Below are 20559 nucleotides of genomic sequence, written 5' to 3'. Positions count from 1 at the left end.
GAAATTAATTTTGATGCAGAAGAGTGCTGAAATGCATCCCCACAGTGTCACATACAGGCAGGAGCTGCCCATAAGAGCTAGGAAATCTAGGTGAGATGTCCCCAGGGCCCTGGCCCTTGTGAGCAAGCTCTTGTTGAGTTTGCCTTTGTGTGACTGACTTATTTTGTTTAGTGCAGTAGTCTCAAGGTTCATCCATGTTGTGGCAAATGGCCGTATTTCATCTTTACTTATGGCTGAGTATTATTCCATTGTATATGTGTATCACATCTTTATCCAAACATCTATCAAAGGACATTTTGGTTGTTTCCATGTCCTGGCCACTGTAAATAGTGCAAAGGGCTCAATCCTGGTAATCTAATCACCTTCCAAAGGTCCCACCTTCTAATACTATCACGTTTGGGGGTTAGGATTTGAACATATGCATTTGGAAGGGTCACAAATATTCAATTAATAGCATTACTCTCGTATGCAAAATATAAAGTCTAAATTAAACATTGTTGTGAAGACCAGTGATAAAGCTCGTAGGGCCCTGGGCACATGCTACTTTAGAGTATGTTTATGATTGCTTTCCCTGCCCAGAGCCATGATCACACAATGCACACAATCACTGTTTGACATTCATTGGAGATTTTGGAGGTCACACCTGCCAGTTGTCACAAAGGCAGCACTACATTCAAACCCTGGTTTTCCAAAAGGACACCCTTGAACAAATCACTAAATACACATGATCTTACCCCTTAAGTAGAGAGTGCAAGGAAAGGCACAAGCTGAATTTCTCAGATAGTTGAGACAACAGAGTCAATGAAAGGAAAACAAAGTTGGAAATGTTGGCATTTTGGAAGAAAAAATAAAAAGGACCAGTTGGACAACGGGTATAGGAAGAATGGAGCCAGCAGCATGATTCAGAGAATCTGCTCTTTCTGGTGGGGAGAAATATTGGTGCCTTTGTTCAGGAGGACTCAGGAGAGAGCCAGACTTGAGGATTAAAGGTAGGCTTGCTTTATAAGAAGTAGAATTTAATGTGAGGCTGACAACACGAGTCTGAGATGAACAAGGACATGCTCTTGAGATTTCTGACCTGATATTTGAGATACATTTGTGGGCAGGAAGTAGATAATGGAGAATGATATCCATATAAATGAGTGGTCAGGTTGAAGTTGCCTCTATAGTAGCATTTTTTTTTATACAAAAATTGTTTTTCCCCCCACAATTGCACCCAGAATAGTTATACAGTTCAATGAAGGAGCAGTCATTTTCTTATGAAAAGTACATTTGAACTTGAAACTGTTTTATGACCTAAAAATTTAACAAAACTATTCTATTTTTAATAGATGCACATAATTCTAGAGGAGATGTCTATTTCTCCATATTTAATTAATAGAAATTCTTGAAGGAGGAGACACCATAAAATAATAGCTATAGAAGAAGAATGAAAAGGATATGGAAAGGAATGACCCTGGGCTAGACAGAGACACCATCTTGGCCCAGATTTGCTCTTTATTGTGGAGAGTGAGGCACAGACCTCAAAATTTCCTAATTAGAAGAATTACCTGGAGCACCTGGTGATTAAAACTGCAGGTTTTAAAGCCACTTCCCCAGAGATTCCCACTGAACAAAGCTGGTGAGAGGGGGTGGTTGTGAAATAAATATCCAATTGTCCTGAACATCAGAACCATTCAGAAGGCCTGTTAAACAGAGTGCTGGGCTCAACCTCCTGAGTCTTTAGTTCAGTATGTCTTGGTGTGACCGAGTAGTCTGTATGTCTAAAAATGCCCCCTTTAAAGGTGATGCTAATGCCGCTGGTGCCACACCAGGACCAAGCTTTGAGGAACACTGCCAAAAGGCATTTTTTTTCAGGAAAATATAATTAAATTCTTGCCAGTGACCTCACTCATGAGCCATAACCGTGAATGTATTTTCCTCTGCAAGGGTCACCTGGAGCTTCAGCCACCTCACTCTTCCCTTGGAGACAGTGACATCCACATCCTGAAAGTGCTGAGTGGTGGGCAGGGCACTTTTAGGATGTGGATGTCACTCTCCCCAAGGGAAAATGGAAGACTCATTAAATCTTGAAAAAATTTATAATCAACACACATCTCCCAAGAATGTTGACATTGTATAAAAAGAGTGAGCAGGCAAAATCAAAGAAATACATTTCTAAGAATGCAATTCCTGTCTGAAAGGAAGAAAGGAGTGTGGACCAGAAAACATCCTTTTACCTCTTTAGGAAACATGTGCACAATTCTCACCTCTAATTCTTACCCTAACTGTGTGCTTATTTGCTTACAATTTAACTTATTTCCTTTTCCACATTTTCAATTTTTTTTTTTAATTTTAGGGGTTTTTTTTAGAAAGGCATATCCTCCCCTCCCCCCGACCTCAGTTTAATGTGCAACAATTTTGAGAGTGCTAAGAAGTAATTTCCTACATAAAATGTTATAAATTGGCATGATGGTGCCAGTAATATGCCTCTTGAAACTTTGATGAATTGTCTGCCATTAAGCATTTATTTTTTCTCCTTTTGTAGCTCTGTCTTGGCCCCACCATCAACTCTTAGCAGGCAGAGTGTGGTGTGAATACTTTGTAAGCACCCACCAGGGCCCAGATGCAGGTACCCTGCCTCATCCTCCTTCATTGTACTGTGAGAAAAGCTGAGCAGTAAAGATGGGCCTAAGGCCTTGGCTAGTAACCTGTTCTCCAACACCATGCACCATGCTGATTCTGACAGATGGAGATGTACCTGGGCAGGTGAGTCTCTGTCCTGTGACTCAGTACTGAACCCTCTGAAACAGGATAATGTTGCATTCCATCATGGACGCACATACAAGGATTTCTTATTTGCCTGTCAGATCATTTTAGTTTTAATAGAAATTCACATTCATAGCTTTACTATTAATCCTGTTGTTCAATTTTGGGGATGAGATATAGCTAAAATGGAAAAAAGTCATGTGTATATTTTTATACTTTTTTTTCAAATTATACTAATGAGCTTCATAATTCTAATTGGGAAGTTGGCTCTTAAACCTTCCTCCCACGCTGCTCCTCCCCCTGAAATACCAGTGGAACACATTTTTTTTTCTCAGAAAAATAAATCTCTAAAATGCTAAAATTACTACACATTAAACCATAAGAAAGCATATTAAGTGAATATTTGGAGTCTGTCTGGCTTAAGATCAGAAAGCATGGAAATTAAACCTTTAGGCCTAAATTTTAACATAACTTAAAAGTTCTACATTAGAGTTAGGCTAATGGTGTTTTTCCCAAGTTGGTTTTCAGAAGCCCTCTAAGCTCTGAATTATAAAGAGGTAAAATACCCCCAAAAGAGATAGAGCTTCAGGATGATGATGAAGTTTTTAAGATTCACTGCCTGGTTTTACAAAATTCTATACCTCTGATTCACAACTGCCTCTATTTAAAGGAAAACATTTTTAACTCTTTATAAATAGTCCCTGAAGTTGCATTATCCCATAGAACATAATTGATGTGACATTCTGAGGGGAGGGGAGGTAAGCAATTGATCCTATTCCCTGACTTTCACTTTGTTAATGTTAGAATTAGAATCAGTGATTCTCTCTAAAACACAATGGCATTTCAAGGAAGTTATTTTCAATGTAGGTGTTTTCATCTGACCCAGATCAAAGCATCTGGAGAGTAGATGACTCCTGGGTTCTCCCAGAGATAGACCATACACGGCCTTTCTCTTCAGGACTGTCCTTCACTCTTCAAAATATGACATGGACCCTGTTTATGAAGCAAGTTTTCATTTCTTTCTTTTCTGTATGACCACATACTATATTTTCACAACAATAAAATGAGGTTTTGGCTCAGTAGATTTTCTTATTAAGCATATGCATTAAAGAAACAATTAGTTTAGCAATTGAAAGATTTCCGATTAAATATGGGCCCATTGGAACATTCTGGTCACTACTGAGATGAATCTGCACATAAACCTTTAATTAGGTGATCACATCCTACTTATATCAGTGCCCCCAATGTGGAAAATGGTACTGTTAGAGAAAATATGACTAAATATAATTTGCTTAAATCTATCCACACACATCTAGATAAAAATATATAAAATCATGATTTCAACATTTTACCATTCAATATAAGATATTGCTTAGAAACTAAATGACTAATAGTATCATTTTTAACCTTCTATGTACAAGTTAGACATTGAGTAGAGACTTGACAGTCAGCTAATAATTTTCTGGCAACAAATCATTATCTCTTACCTGTTCCTGACAAGATAACTACCCCTACTTGACCATTACCTGAAGACTCATACTTGATTTGGGGTGCCTATTTCCTTGACACACTCACTTCCTTATATCCAACTTTAACTGAGAAATTTCTCCTCACTCATTTCAAATACTCACACTAGAGTCTTGACCCCACTGGCTTGCATCAGAGCTTTGGGTGTTGGCCATGTCATTTTTACTTTCGTCTGGGAAGTTTTTCTCCCACATAAGTTTTAGAATCATTAGGAAGAAGAATAGTAATTCCATGGCCCCTGTTCATGGAAGCCAGGATCCCACTGAGATCCCCAGTGTTCCCTGCCATGTGCAATTCTATGTCTCAAATGTCCTCTGGCCAATCTTTTCCTTTGGTATGCAGTGACCTAGATTTCACAGTAAGCAATAATGTATGTGGAAATGGAGAAACACCTTTGGAATTTGAAAATGGTACTAATTTGAATCTGGCCTTTCAAGAACCTGGTTTGATCAATTTTCCTCTTCAACTTAAGACTGAAGCCCATTGGACATTACTGAGCTCTAGGCAGAGAAGCACTTGGTAAAATAAGCATAGTACTCACCCTGAATTTCACTTAGACCCAATTCCTCAGTAGGACTATTTATCAGTTGCCCTCACAGAATCTCAGCACAAGTCACTCAGTTCTGTCAATCTGGGGCCACTGGGGACTAGTTTATGAGAGTTTACATGAATCTTCCTTTGTGGTGCTGTATGTCATTAGTGGCTGACAAAATGTCTTTTTTTTTTTTTTCCATGAACTATGAGCCAATGGTACAACAGCAAAGTTAGAAAATATTAGTTTATATTGACGGCAATTTAAACACTTCAGATGAAACTAACCCACTGTTAGATTCAATTATGAGAGCAAAGGGCTATAAATGACCCATTTAAACATGTCTTCATTTTTTTTGGTGGCTTTGAAAATGAGTGGACAACTAAAAATGTGATGCTTAAAGAAAGCTGTGGGGAAAAAACACACAAAAGACACTACCACCTTCAAGAAAAAGGACTGCTTTCAATGAAGTTGAAAATTCTACTCTTTGCTCCCTCACTTTTTATATTTAGTGACAAGTTTGTGGTGTTTTTTTAAAATGTCACACATTGTAAATCGAAAGAATTTTTAAGGGGTGGAAAAAGCCAATGATGGGGCACAGACTCTGGTACACACACTTGTGACCATAGCACTAGATAATTATTCAGACCTTCTCAACATTCTCTCATGTTGTTTGTGTTATAATTAGGGCTCTCTATTAGAAATAAGGTAGTAAAGTCTCCCTGAAGAATGGCTGAGTTTGTGTGCCAGAATATTGGACTATAAGGGCTACTTTTTGTTGGGTTTTTATTATAACATGTGCTACATTAACTCACTCTCCTTTAAAAACTTTTTTTCTCTCTATTTGGAGGTTGCCCAAACATTTTTAAGTTGTTTCCTCATTTTTACTGATTATAGGAAAACCTCAATCATGTCCCCAAACTCACATTTGAATAATAATAAAAAATCATATTTTACTACAACAGTGTTGGCAGGAGGTTAAAATATCACTTTGAAAAACACTTACTCACTTATTTTTATTTTTCAAGAATTACAAAGCAGCCAGACTTAACTGAGACATGTGGTTAGTTTTACCTTTAGTTTGTTTTATTTGAAAAACAAAAAGAAAAGACCTTAATTTGGGTTCTCAAGAATGCAACTTGAGTTCATAAAAATAAACACAAGTCAAGTTCTGCAGGATTTGGGGGGTCTAGGACATAATCTTAAAAGTAAAGAACTCAGAACTTTCTGGTAACCAAAGGGTGATGGGTTCAGGAAACAGATTTCACATATTTATCCATTCATATCACTTTAGTGAGGCTGAATAGTTATAATGTTGGAAGCCTGTGCTTTATTGATAGAGGCTAGAATCTATTTATAGGGCATAATAGACAGAAGATTAATGAGTGCAGCATGAGAAAAAGAACTGAATAATGTCTGGATTCCTCCTGACCTGTTGTGGTTCCTCAGCTCTGGGTTCTGTTTAGAGAACATCATGAAAACATGTCTCCAATTTCACATAACAGGCTGCACATATTTTTGAAGTTCTTTGGAATTGATGTGTAGTCAAAGCAACAAGAGTGAATTATATCTGTGTGTGTTTTTGTGACTACTCACCCACCCCGAATATCTGTCCTTGCAAGCCCTGCTAGAAACATTAAATGGGAAAAGAATACAAATAGATTACTTTGGCACCGGCCAGTGTTGCTCAGTGCTTAGAGCATTGGCCCCACATTGAAGCATCTCAGGTTGGATTCTTGGTCGAGGGCATGTACCGGGATTGCAGGTTTGATCCCAGCCCCAGTACAAGCAGGTGTGGTAGGCAACAAATATCTGTCTCTCTCTCCCTCTCTCTCATTGCCTCTCTTTCTAGCTCCCTCCCTCCCTCCCTCCCTTCTACTGTCTCTAAAAATCAATGCAAAAATTATCCTTGGATGATTATTAAGAAAGGAAAAAAAAAGAAAGGAAGAAAGGAAGGAAGGGAGGAAGGAAAGAAAGAAAGAAGGAAAAAGAAATAATGAAAGAAAGAAAGAAAGAAAGAAAGAAAGAAAGAAAGAAAGAAAGAAAGAAAGAAAGAAAGAAAGAAAGGAAGGAAGGAAGGAAGGGAGGAAGGAAGGAAGGAAGGAAGGAAGAAAGAAAGAAAGAAAGGAAGAAAGAAAGAAAGAAAGAAAATGCTTCGTTGAAAGGGGCAAAGTCAACTCAACAGGATGTCCTCCATTCTGTTTTCAGGATATAGCTCACATTCTAATCTTTTCTCTCTTAATACCCATCACTTCTTCACTGACCCTAAGCAAACATTACCATCAACCAACTATTGCCAACACCCAGGCCTATTGCATACTTAAATAATAAAACTTGTCATAGGGTATCTTAAATATGTCATCACATCGCTGTCATATTGCTGAACTATGAGCTTCTAGGAAGCATGGTCCTGAGTAATACATAGGCCTAACTCAGCACTCTCCTAGTACATATTAGACACTCAACACAGATTATAGGGGGGAAATCAAGAATAAAGGAAATGATAAAACAAAGAGGATGCCATTAGTAAAATTTGTAAATATACATGAACAAGTTAAGTAAAACATCGAGTAACACATCATAACCTCGTAATACAGTTTAGTAGTAGTCAGAAGAGTGTTTCTATTCCCTGACATCATAAATGTTTTCTTCCAAGTGTTCAGTGCTGCCTCTTTGAAATGTTCCACTTTCAGAAATATTCTCAGGTTATCAACTCAGTGGTTGAGAACTCTATGGGTTCTTATCACAATAGTATTAGTGATTGCTCATTGCCAAGGAGCCAATATAGATCTAATGTCATAGAGTAATTACATCCCTGCAAGAGTAACATGGACTTACCAGCATGTGGTATCTGTAAGAGAAGATCTGGACCCTCCCCCCGACCCCATACACACTTCCCCCAACACTTAGAATGGAGCCTGGCACACAGGACAAACTCCATAAATATCTTCTGAATGAATGGCACACTATGTTTTCTCCTCAATTCCCAAATTGTGTAGGATTACCTGTATCTCTCTCTGGTTACAGGACCCAGAGCACAAGGTTAGGTGACATAAATTTCTGCAAAGGCAACTGCACTCACCAGCCACTTGGAAGCTTTGGTAGTGCTTAGTTATGTAATTAACTCTAAATCTTCCTTGTTGCGGGTTCCAAAGTTAATTTTACTCTTAAAAGTGATTGTCACTGTTACTTAGACTTTACCTCTAAAACAGACTTACAGAAGTGAGAAATTTCTTAAAATTTATCTTTATTGTTGAAAGTATTACATATGTCCCCTTTTTTCCCCATTGACCCACTCTACCCTGAACCTGCCCTCCCCCGCTTAGGCCTTTACCACATTATTGTCTATGTCCATGGATTATGCATGTATGCTTATAATTATTTGGGTAATCTCTCACCACCCACGCTGCCTTCTAATAGCTCTATCAAAGAAATTTGAGTAGCTTATTAATACCATCCCAAAATCTGATTTTAAAAACCTCAAACACATCCTAATAAAGAGACCCATTCTTCTAGATAAAGACAATATATATCGATCCTTGTATGCTTTTTTAATTAATCAAAATTATCTTATTTGGCCAACACAAAGTGAAACTATCCCATCCCTTGCAATACGATGTTGGAGACTTAACTATCAGCTATAAAAATCCACACACATGAACAGGGTCATGTCTACAAACTCTTTCACATATATGAATGATGGTATAAAGGGAAATCTACAGCTGAAGAAGAGAAGAGTTGTAGCATATTTCTTATTATGTGTATAGTTTTAATCCTCACTTGAGGATATCTTTTTATTCATTTTTTAGAAAAGAAGAAGGGGGAGGGGGAGAGAGAGATATATATATTTTAAGGTGAGAGAGAAACATCAATTGGTTGCTCCCATCCGTATGCACCCCAACTGGGAATTAAACCATCAAACCTGCAACCTACGTATGTGTCCTGATGAGGAATTGAACCCTAACCTTTTGGTATTTAGGACAAAGTTCCAATCAACTGAGCCACCCGGCCAAGGTTTTAATAAAAATTTTACCAAAGTCTAAGTCTCATATTCAGTTGTGTCAAACAGAAGAGAAAAAATTTTAATATAGACCCACAACTCTGTATATGACAATATATCTACAAATATGGGTGCTAAGATGATTACTTATGTTTGCCTTATATCATGTCTGAAATTTACATGCATCTTTCTGTTAAAAGTGTCCTTTAATCACTGTCGGCCTGGATAGAGATCAGAGTCTTCTGAAGAGGTTAGCATGTGCTACTATGTGTAATCTCAGAGCCCTGTTAGCTTAAAACCATTTAGGATTAATTCTCTGCCTGAGGAAATTTGGACATTGCCAGCAGTCTAAATTTCCATGTGTGGGAAAGCATGAGATACAAATCCTTAGATAAGTTTTGTTCTTCTTCCACCCTTGGCCAAAGTTGAAATATTCAAGTTTCTTCTATATTCCTCTTTAGGTTCTGCCTTTATATTTGTTAATCCTCACCTGAGGTTATAACTCTTTGATCACCGCATTTTATGCAGGTCTTTTGTGAGCTTTCCCAAGAGTGAGTGAGTATGTGTGTGTTTGTGTGTCTTGCTCAATACTACAAAAAATAAAGGTACATCTTACAGATCAACATGACTTATATTTGATATAAGGAAATACATATATCCACTCTGTCACACATTAGGTCAAACATAAATGAAAAGTTCTTAAGTATTGGCTCACAATTCATTAATTCCTTAAAGAGGTTAAGTGGACTTGAATTTCCTTGAGTTTTTGTTGAAGATCATACTCCACAAAATCTTAACCAGCTATATATTACAACTTCTCCTGCCATTGTCTGTGTTGCATATATACCCTATGGTGACTTCCTGAAGAGAAAAGAAAATACCAAACACACTTATAGCATTTCAGTACTTGGTATATTAGTAAAGATTAGGTAGTTGGTTGGTTGGATGGGTGAATGGACAGATGGATGGTTAGAAGGATGGGTGGGTTGGATACATGGAAAAATGGATAGTTGGTTGGTTAGATAAATGAGTCAATGGTGGATGATGGTTGGTTGGATAAGTTGATGAATCAATGGTTCAATGAATAAGGATTTATTTGGGAACAAAAGAGGGCTATCATCTCAAGGGATATGAGACTAATAAGTAAACAAATATTCTATATTTTGCCACTCTCCCCTGAAAAGCAGAAAGATTCAATTTGTGTAGTCTAAACATTCTTTCTTTTTTGAGAGGAGGACAAATAAATTATATCCTGGGTCAAGAATCAGTCCTTTACCTATTGAATATCTGGCTTTCACAGAGGTGCTGACAATTCGTTGAAGCAGCAGTCAACCTAAACTATCACATTATTCTTTTATCTTCCCTCTTTTTTCTCCTACTCACATTTAATAGAAACATTTTTTGAGACCCTATTCTCTATAAATTCTATCATTTGCTACAGTTCCCAGCAACAAATTCTCACTGTAATTGGAAATACCAGGCAAAATCATGGGACTATTTTAGCACAAATTCATACCATGGGGGGAGGGTTGTATGGCTCCGTTATCAACAGAGGTCATCTCTGGGACAAAGAGCTGAGAGACATCCCAATAAGGAACTCAGAGAAAAGGGAAGTTGAGTGAAGGGATGAAATAAAAAGGGCAACTTGATGAATATCTTGGACCTTAAACTACTTTATATAATTTAAACATTTTATACATAAAATAATATTTGGAGGAGGATTTGCTATATTCAAATATTGCTATATTCAGACTAAATGTCTGATTTTAAAAATCATTCTCACATTGGGGCCTACAAAATAGAAATTAAGGTGAGCTATATAGAGCAGAGGCAAAGTGGAGAGAGTACTGTAGTCTATGGAAAGTCCACATAAAACTTAAAATGTTAACATGACTTCTTTCACCTCAGATGAATTTATAAATGAAACTTTTTTTTCTTTTTAAGGCTACAAATTCATTAGTATATCCTTGGGAATGACTGATTCAATTCAAAGGATTTTTTTTTTTTTTTTTTACAATTTGACTCTAATCTGAACCATTATTTCTAATTTCTTAATATGAAACTAGAAATATTGGTGACCTAATAAGTTTTACAGCACTGCACACAACCTTCTTTATGGAGCTTACACCATTATGTAATATGTTATAAAGCAAGTTGAATGTTGTAAAACTCATTATTTTTTTTTCTCTTAGCTAAAGTGCATGATAGCCAAAAATTTAAGTGGAAAGCTATTAAAGTTCCAGAAATCCCAACCTTACATGTTTTTTCAAATGTTTTATTTTTCTGTTTTTGGTGTTTTTTGTCAGTTTCTGATGTTCAGTCTATTGAAAGATTGTATAATAATATTGCAAACAGAGTTAGAAGGTTACTATGGAATCTTGGGGCCTTATACATTTTTATTTGATTTATTTTTTTCACTTTTTTTTAAGGCAGTTACAAACTAAGTGGAGCAATTAGAATGAAAAGTTAAAGTTAATTGGTTTAAAAAAAAAAGTAAATATCAGAAAGAATCACTTATTATTAGTAAGAGTCTGATTACCCTAAGCTTCAACCCAAAACAACTTTCCTCTTCTTAGAGAACCTTGACCTGGGATAATGAAGAAAGGAACGTTATTACATGTTGAGGTTTGCTGTTTCTCTCCTATGGTTCTTACTGTCATGCCTCTGTTTGTAGGTCCAGGGTATAGCTGGTTCCATCTTTAAAATGATGCTGTCTTTGACCTAATGGGCCACCAGTATTACCGAGAGTCTTTGTCACAACTTCTGGGTGAGTTTAGAATTTATAGATAAGATTGAATAATAGTAAACATAAAGAACTAAGAGAAAATATCTTTCAATAAGCAGAAATTGCCTCCCTTCTCATCACTACACAAAGACTTATATTAGGCCCATATTTCCTCCAACAAAAGAAGTGGAGGGTTTTGCAAATTTATTAAAACGTGGGTTATTTTGTTTGTTTTTTATTAAAATTTTGTCCCATTGGTTTTACCATTCATACAGTTCCCACAAATTGGAAGTATGCTTGAAAACTAATCTTTAGGTAAAATTTTTGCAATGTCAAAAATCTCTTAGAATAGGAAAAGTTTCTGTTGCCAAAACCACAATTGTGAACTATAGCAGGTACTTACATTGAATTTCCAAAAATGGAACCACAAACAGAAGTCAACATTAGAATCTATAGGGATATAGTCTTTAATTCTTGACTTCTATGTTCATATTATATTGCAAAGATTATTACATACATTATGGCAGACTGCTAACTATCTGCCAAAATGCACTTTTCTCTTTTCCCTTAGTAATTTTACGCTGTGATTTTTAGGTTAGGTTCATGGTTATTGGTAACAAAGACTACATTTTCCAGCATCCCTCATAAATGATGTGGTCATGTGCCTAAATTCTGACCAATGGACTATAAGAAAGTGAAAAAGTGAGGTCCTTAGAAGTATTCTTTAGCCCCCTCTTCTTTCTTCTGCTCCTCACCCATTGTCTTTTTACTGCTAAATGCAAAGATAGTGTAAAAGCTGATATTAAGAAGCTATCTTGGACCATGAGATGTCCTCAAGATAAAACCTGGGTCACTTACACCATCATAGACCTCACCAGCCTTGAACTAACAACTTCCAAACTTCTTAAAAAGGAAGGAGAAAAGACCATCTTGTTTTAGCCACCTAAATTTAGTTTTTGTTCCTATTACTTATACTTAAATCTAATCCTAACTTATACAGTGATCATAACATCATCTATTTTTTATCAATCAATTTAATAAAACTTAATAAGAGAAAAGATATGAAAATCTCTAGTAAATTACCTGGCACAGACTAGGACTTCTGGATATAACAGTTAAATAGTTTATCAAATGTTTCCCAAAACCCATCAATTCAATTAAAAAAAATAAAAATCATTATTTGAATAAAAACATAATCAATCCGAAAGCTGTTATTTTGAATAAAAATATAATCAATCTGAAACCTGTTAGACACAATCTAAATAAAGACCTGTGAGTGTTAATGTAGACAGTTGGACTTGTATGTACACATTTCTGTAGGGCATATACCTAGAAAGGGAGTTGCTGGGTCATAGGAGGTGCTTGTATACATTCAGCATTAGTAGACACTAACATAGAATTTCCAAAATGGCCCTTCCAATTTACACTCCCACAGATAGTATATGAGACTGCCAGTCACAAATTCAGAAATACTTGTTTGTTTGTTTATTTATTTATTTATTTATTTTAAACATTATACTGGTTATGTAGTAGTGTGTCATTGCCTTTTTAATTTGCATTTCTCTGATGACTATGTGATTATATCTTTTCATATGTTAATAGCCATTTGGAAGGCTTCTTGTGAGCTATGAATATTTGTTTCTTATCCATTTTAAATTAGGTGAAGTATTTACCAAATATATGTACTTCAACTACCATATCCCACTTTGTAGCTTGCCTTTTTCTTCTCTCAATAACATCATTTGATGAAAAGAAGTGCTTTTCCATTTTGTGTCATAATTCCTATCTATAAAATGAAGAGATCAATGTGGTTTCGCCTTTAAATTCTCCAAGTATAAGAGCAATTAATCTTGTAATCTATACAAAGTCTTTTGAGACACAATTTAAGAAAAATCCACTCAGCTGGTGTGGTTCAGTAGATTGAGCGTTATCCCATAGACCAAGAGGGCACAGTTTGTTTCCAGGTCAGAGCATATGCCCAAGTTGAGGGTTGGATCCCTGATCCCCAGTAGGGGGCATGCAGGAGGCAGCAGATCTATGTTTCTCCATCTTAGATGTTTCTATCTCTCTCCCTCTCCCTTTCTCCCTGTCTGAAAAAAAAAAAAAAATCAATAAAAGCACATTTTTTTTTAAAAGAAGAATCCTAAGAATAAATGAAAAGCCCCTTAACTGGAACCCTGTGTGGTTCTACCTCTCTGACCATTGGCTCTCAAAGGACTTTGTCTTTAATTCTGTCATCACGTTTCTTTTGATGCCTTCACAGCAATACTCAAATGCCCTCTTGTAATTGATGTTTATAAAAAGAAGGCTCAGGTGGGCTGTCTTTCTGTCCTAAAATAATGCAGAACATTTTTAATGTGGAAAGGATGGCAAGTGTTATTCTCTGCAATAGCTACGGAGCCAGAACAACCCCAATTCTCTTTCAAGTACATCTTGTTGTTTGTATTTTAAGTTATTTATTTACCTACATAAATCATAGCAAAGGCATTATTTGTCTCTTGAGTAAGTTTTATCATAGACTCTTAAAAATGGATGTACTGCGAGAGCAATTTAATGTTTGTTTGGATTTCTGCAGACTCTCAGCAGGTTCAAGAATCTGGAAAGATTTTTTCAGAACTTTTCTGAGGGGGAAAAAAGAAAGCAACTTTTATAGCTCTGCAAAATAGGATTCCTTGCCTACTAAGAAACATTCTTAAAACCCTCCTGCAGCTTCCATAAAAACACTTTATTTAGCAGCTCTTTGCATTTTGAATACGTCCAAATCTTTAGGGACATAATTTATTTGTGGAAAATATATTTTTACTTTTATTGTGTTTTTATACTGTGTTTTATACCCTTTTACAAGATGTTCTTATATAGGTCCTTAATTTCATGTATTCTTATACAAATTTATCGGTGTTTTGCATGTGAATATTTTCCAGTTTTTCAATGTCAAGAAAAAAAAATAAGTGAAGCAAAGCCAACCAGGGGGTGAGAGATTTGTGTGTGTGATCTAGTGGAATAGGGACCACATATTTCTACTTCTCCTTCTTAATTGTAGATATGAAAGATGTATAGATTACCATGATGTGTGTCAGAACTATTACAAATACATTGCTCAATAAATTGTCTTTTTTTTTTCTGGAGGCTTCTTGCAGCTTGGGGGGAGAACCATTTCTATAATGTTGACATTGTCTTAGGTGGAGTTTTGATGGGGCCCTTGGAGTCTTCGTCAAGAGTTCCAATTCAAATAATATAAACAAAGCATTACCACTGGGATCCTCAGAGAAGCAGGATGGGGAAGGTTCAAAGGACAGTGCTGATCATTTGCTTTATATATTTATCCAGGTTTGTTTTTTCTGTAACAACTTTATGTTGTTTTCATTATTTTTAAATAAAGATAAAATATTATAGTAATTTCTTATAATTACTATGTACGAAAATATTTTGCTAATTGGGCCATTGGTAGTATTACAGACATTTAACACCAGATGCAGGAGTTATGCTGAGCTGCTGTTTGAACTTCATACTGTAACTGCAGTCAAAATACATGCATGATTAAAAGCACTCTGTTAAACTCTACCACTACATTTCCTTCTACACAATGGGAGTTGCTATGAAGTAGTTCTAAGAATGTGTTAGAGAGTTAGGGGCTGTCTTTGGGACATAATCAGACAAGTTTGTCTAGCAGAAAAAGGGGACCATGGAGCTCTAGGATGATTCTGAACCTCTCCAGACAGAAGACAAAGTCACTCTCTCCTTATGCCCACGGACACCATCCTGTGGGAAGGGGAGCTCTACTGTGTACCTGTTCAAGTGTAAGCATCATCCAAAGTGATGGTCAGGACAGCTGAAAGCCATATCCCTATGAGAAAGTATCTCACAGACTGGCACATGTGGTCCTGGGTGGTCAGGTAAAGACCCCGCCTGGCAGTGGCCATGGAGCTGGCTCCACAAGTACTGACAAGAAGGGGTTGGAGCCTGTGTCTTCACTGAGCCTGTCAAGTCAGGGTTACGGCTGAGTCAGGGCACTCAGGCCAGCTTATTCTGAGGGGTAGGGATAGGGAGGAGGACAGTTCATACACTTCCTTTTTCTGTCCAAAAGGAGACACAACAAACTAAATAGGACAAGTTAGTTTTTCTTTATGTTTCCATCTCTGTGTGTCTCTGTATTGGGGCTTGGCTCGAAAAGGCCCCTTTCTGCTCATGGGAGGCCCATCAAGGAAAAGGATGCTCCTGCTCTCACTCTTCATGCGTCTACCTTGCTCAGCATTGACAAGTCAGGCTGATAGCGTAAACTTTGAATGTGGGCTTAGGAGCTGGGAGCTGGGATATACAGTTTTGTATTTTTATCATCCTTTCCATATCCACATCCTCCTTTTCAGTGGGAAGCTGGTTCTTAGCTGCCCTGACACAGTACGGCCAGGTCCTGGGCAAGAGAGAGACTGAATCCAGCTCTGTCCACCTGCCAGTGGCTTCTCCACTCCTCCATTGCCTCCCCTGGAGTGTTGAAAAGGTGACAACTACAGCCCCATGCTGAAAGGGGTGACATTTCACGAGGACACCATGTGAAATTCCCTCCTTGGCTTGTGCAGTTGGCAGGGAGCTAATTTCCCAGGAGGTTCCAATCACTGCCAGGCAGCAGGTCCTCCAGCTTGGGCAGGTCAGCCACAGCTGCTTGAGCACAGGAGGGAGGTAAATTATTTCCCAGTTCCTATATGAGAGACTTTGGGGCCTCCACAAATAATACTCTAAAACTCACTAACGCATCATGATCAATAAATCACTCAATGATCTAGTTGTGCCACAGTCATTTAAAAAGAAAAATCAGCCTTTGTGGTGAATGTACAGCATCTGGACTGTAGGGGGTGCAAGAGCTCCACTTCCTCCTGGGCTGCACTGTGTCTCCACGGGTCAGACCCCACATTGAATAGGCCTTTATCACCACAACAGAGCCAGCTCTTCTATGAATCCAGCCCTATGAGAAAGAGGATCAAATCAGCATGCCTTTTGACAGTGTAAGCTGCAATCTTAAACCCAAAGCTGTGAGTGAGAGCTCAGAAGAGGAGCGAGCTTATAGGCATCCTATGAATTGCCCGCAAGAGCCCCCCTCTGCCAAATCTGTGGGATCAGTTCAGTTGATTACAAGAAGACTTTCTTACCCTAGACATGAATGCACAAACTGGCTGCTTTTGTAGAGGCCAGTGTCGCAGAAAACACAGCAGAGAGGTTGTTTTTGCCAAGGAGAAAGATGATCAAAGGTTCCTGCAAATGGATAAGTGGGTAAATGGATAAATGGATAAGTGGATGGTCCTAATTAGGTATGAGACAGGGACTGAATTTTCTGGGCCCTTATTAAAATTGTTACACCCAATTTACGTGTATGATACAAGTGTCATGTGACAAGATATGCCCTACAGATAAAATTCATATAAGCACGTACATTGATGGAAGTCTACAGGGCCCATGACTGATTTTCCAAATCGACTCAGCACTGCTGGCACCTCTGCTCAGCACAGAGACACGTCTGGTTCCAGTCCCCAACAGGATGAGCCAGACCTGGAATCACTGCGCAGAACAGAGTCAGGGGTGAGGCCGAGGAGGAAAGGCAAAGGGAAGTTAGAGTCTCCCTCCTGATCATAGTTCCAGACCAGCAGAATGTCTTTGTAAGCATTTTCATTTTGCAGGCTATAGTTTTGTCAGTCAGTGTATAAAATTGAAATCTACTCAGTGACATGATTAAAAAGTAGTAATTTTGAACATATTTAAGGGTCTCTGCTCCTTCTGCATGATGATTATAGAAAATATTTGTGACCAGATTGTTTCAATATATTCTGTGTATGCCACACACAAGCCATATTTAGTCATTCTTAAATGGAGCAAAAGACACAAATACTGTAGAAATGGTTTCTAAAGACAGTTATGAAAACACTTCGTTTTCCTTTTTTTTGTTTTTTTTTTAACAAAAGATAATCATACTGCCTTGGAATATAGTATGTGGGGAGCAGGCTGGAGATTTATGGGACCCTAGGTAAGTAATCCACAACCCACAATAACCACTCAATCCTGGGCCTAGTTGACAAAACTCTTCTGCCCCACTAGAAGGATGAGGACATTAGCCTATTAGACTGATTGGGATAAAGTTGGAAAATGAACTCCATAAATTCCATATCTATGACTGCCTGTGTTTCTGTGTCTCTGAGCTTTCTCCACATTGGCTAACCCCACACTCTGCCTCCCTGCTGCCTGTGGACCTCAAGTTGTCAAAAGTAAGAACCTTCTAGAAGGTCCACTGTCAGCCTCCATCCTCTCAGGCCACCATAAAACCTGGAGTGCCATTCCCAGGTCTTCTCCCTGCAAACCAAGAAGTCTCTAAAAAGAAATGGTCTGAACAGAATAATGGGAAGGGTGAGTCTGAGCCACTGAATTCACCTACACCCAAGATAAAGCCCTGAGGGGCTTCCACCAGCAGCTCCCACCGAAGGGTGCAGTGGGAAGAGTTTGGGTCCAGGAAGGGAAGGAGGGAGAGCACAGCATTTGTAATCTTTGGATGAAAGCTGTTAGCTCCTGCTCGAACCCTCTCTTCCGAGATGGCCACTCAGCACATTTGAAGAGTACAGGCTCACGTAAGTGCTTAAGTCCTCAGAGCACTTAAGGAAATGAAGGAAGGCTTGATCCGCTCTTCAGTCTGAAATAATGAGTCAGAGGGGATTACGGTAAAAAAAGAACAAAAGTGGTAAATTTGTTTGTAGTGACAGAAATAAGACTTAAGCAAAGACACTTATGCATGTATCGGATTCCCAGACTAACTATATTGTTAAAAAAGAAGAAGAAGAAAAGAAAATGTTCTGAAAATGTCTTTCCACAAACAATAATGGGGGAATAGGGCGCCAACAACTGGGAAAGTGGGTCTAAATCACTGATTAATGTTCAGGGCAGAGGGAGGTGGCAGTGATATTTCTTGACATCAGAGTTGGGGGGTGGGGCACTTAGCCATGGAGGACTGTGTCAGGAAGCGGGGATTTCTATTCTCACAGATTTTTACTAGTAATATTGATGGCAGACCCATAAAACTATAATTAATCTTGTAACTTGGTTTATAAGGAAAGTAAATAATAAGCATATCTTTTCCTACTTTGTCCTGCTAGCTCTTTCCCATATGCCTTTGATTATATACTTAAAAAGAGCAAAGGCAAAATTTTTTTAAAGTTTTTCTTTTTAGGTCATCTAGTTACATTTTTTTCCTTCCACATTAGTACAGTAGAATCAGTAACTTCTCCCACAGCCACCCAGAGTGAGTGGAGGGCAAAGTGATCACCATGCCCTGTGCATGTGAGACCTCATGGGTAAATACCCACATTCTCGGATTCACAGCTGTGGGTTTGACTGGCTTTAATAGGTGGATATAGGATTCTCTGCCCCGTGGTTGAGCTCCATGGGAGAAAGTGACCTGCATCTAATTGACAAATTGACACTTAGAACAAAATGCCAGCACCTGGGAAACTCTCTATACTTTTCATAATCTACAGAATCATTGATTGTCAGGGGACTCTCTACATCATACTGACATTCTTTTCTCAACCTAATGGTTTGTTTTATTATTTGGGAGGTTCTCAATTGAGTGCCATTCTGTTAACCCTCTGCGGGCACTGAGCCCACGCTGAGTTACAGGCTTGCAGGCGGTGCTCTGCCCCTGGACCACCCAGCAGGACAGGATCCGGGCACTCGGGTCCTAGGGTCCATGGAGCACACTTCACTCTGGAAAGGTAGAAAACAACCTGTCTTCCTCTGCTCTGCAATTTTAGTGACACCAGTCATGTCTCAACCCAGGATTTAAATGTGTTTCTGTGCCTTTTTGAACACCTAAGCCAGGGTGACTTATGTGACATTGTTGAGAAAGTGCTGCAATGGGTTCTTTTGAAATCAATTTTATATACTTTAAAGATAGACAAGCATTGGAATTCATTTTTATTTCTAGAAAACTTTTGATACCTCAGGAAACCTGAAGATCCAAGTGGCCCATTAATATTTCAGAATGTGTATATGGACCCTATTTGGTGATATAATTGTGTTCGCTAAATTTTCTTTCAAATATGAGTTACTTTAAACTTCTGTTTGGTATTCTAACCAGACTGGGAAGAACAATTTTATTTATATAAATAAAAAGGGTGCAACTCGGTAAAGTATTAATAAAAAAGAATCTAATTTTATAAGAAGTCAGATACTGCTAGACATCCACCATGACAGGGGTGATAAGATATTCATAACATATTACCAATTATTACATAACCCACTGGACAAACCATTCAAAGTTTTTAAATTGCATATGAATTCTTTAAATCCAGGTAAGATTATGCTCCTTCCAAAGCAGTTGATAAAAGTTTGCAAATGTTTTGCCACTACTTTGCACATATTTTACAGATAGTTTGCAAAAACAGTTTGTAAATATTTTGAAATATGAAAGAAGAGGAGGGAAAGCATGCAGAAAGCAGAAGGAGAAAGAGGAGTGAGACAGATGGGAACAAGAAATGAATGTAGCCAGAAAAGAGTGAAGCAGACGACAGAGAGGGTGAAAGCAACAGCACATTGCAAACATTCTTCTTCAGACTGTTGTTCACCTGAATGCCATAGAATATTGAATACATGGCTATGACATTTCTAATGTGAAAAGAAGTAGACATTTCACCACTTGAAGTAGGGACACACAAACAAGAAAACCCCAGAAACTATTGGTTGATGTATGTTCTTGACGGAAATAAGCAGAAACGAGTCAGCGTGTCACTAAGGCCTGGGCTACCTAATATATTAGCCTGTAACAATGGCTGGAATTGTGCATACATCTCAAACATGTTACCTAAGACTTTAAATGGAGGGGGCACACCTGGATGGTTGCCATCAATAGGTTGAGGCAGGGGGGATGCACACCTGCACACATCAGCCATATCAGCGTTTTAATAAGCCCACACACACCAAATAAACCAGCATTGGACTAGGAATACAAGGTCTGAATGTGTACATTTTCAGCTTTTGTTTCTTTTGAGAGTTCCC

Source organism: Plecotus auritus, assembly GCF_963455305.1.
Source record: "Plecotus auritus genome assembly, chromosome: 7".
Classification (NCBI taxonomy): domain Eukaryota; kingdom Metazoa; phylum Chordata; class Mammalia; order Chiroptera; family Vespertilionidae; genus Plecotus; species Plecotus auritus.
This window is presented reverse-complemented; position numbering follows the sequence as displayed.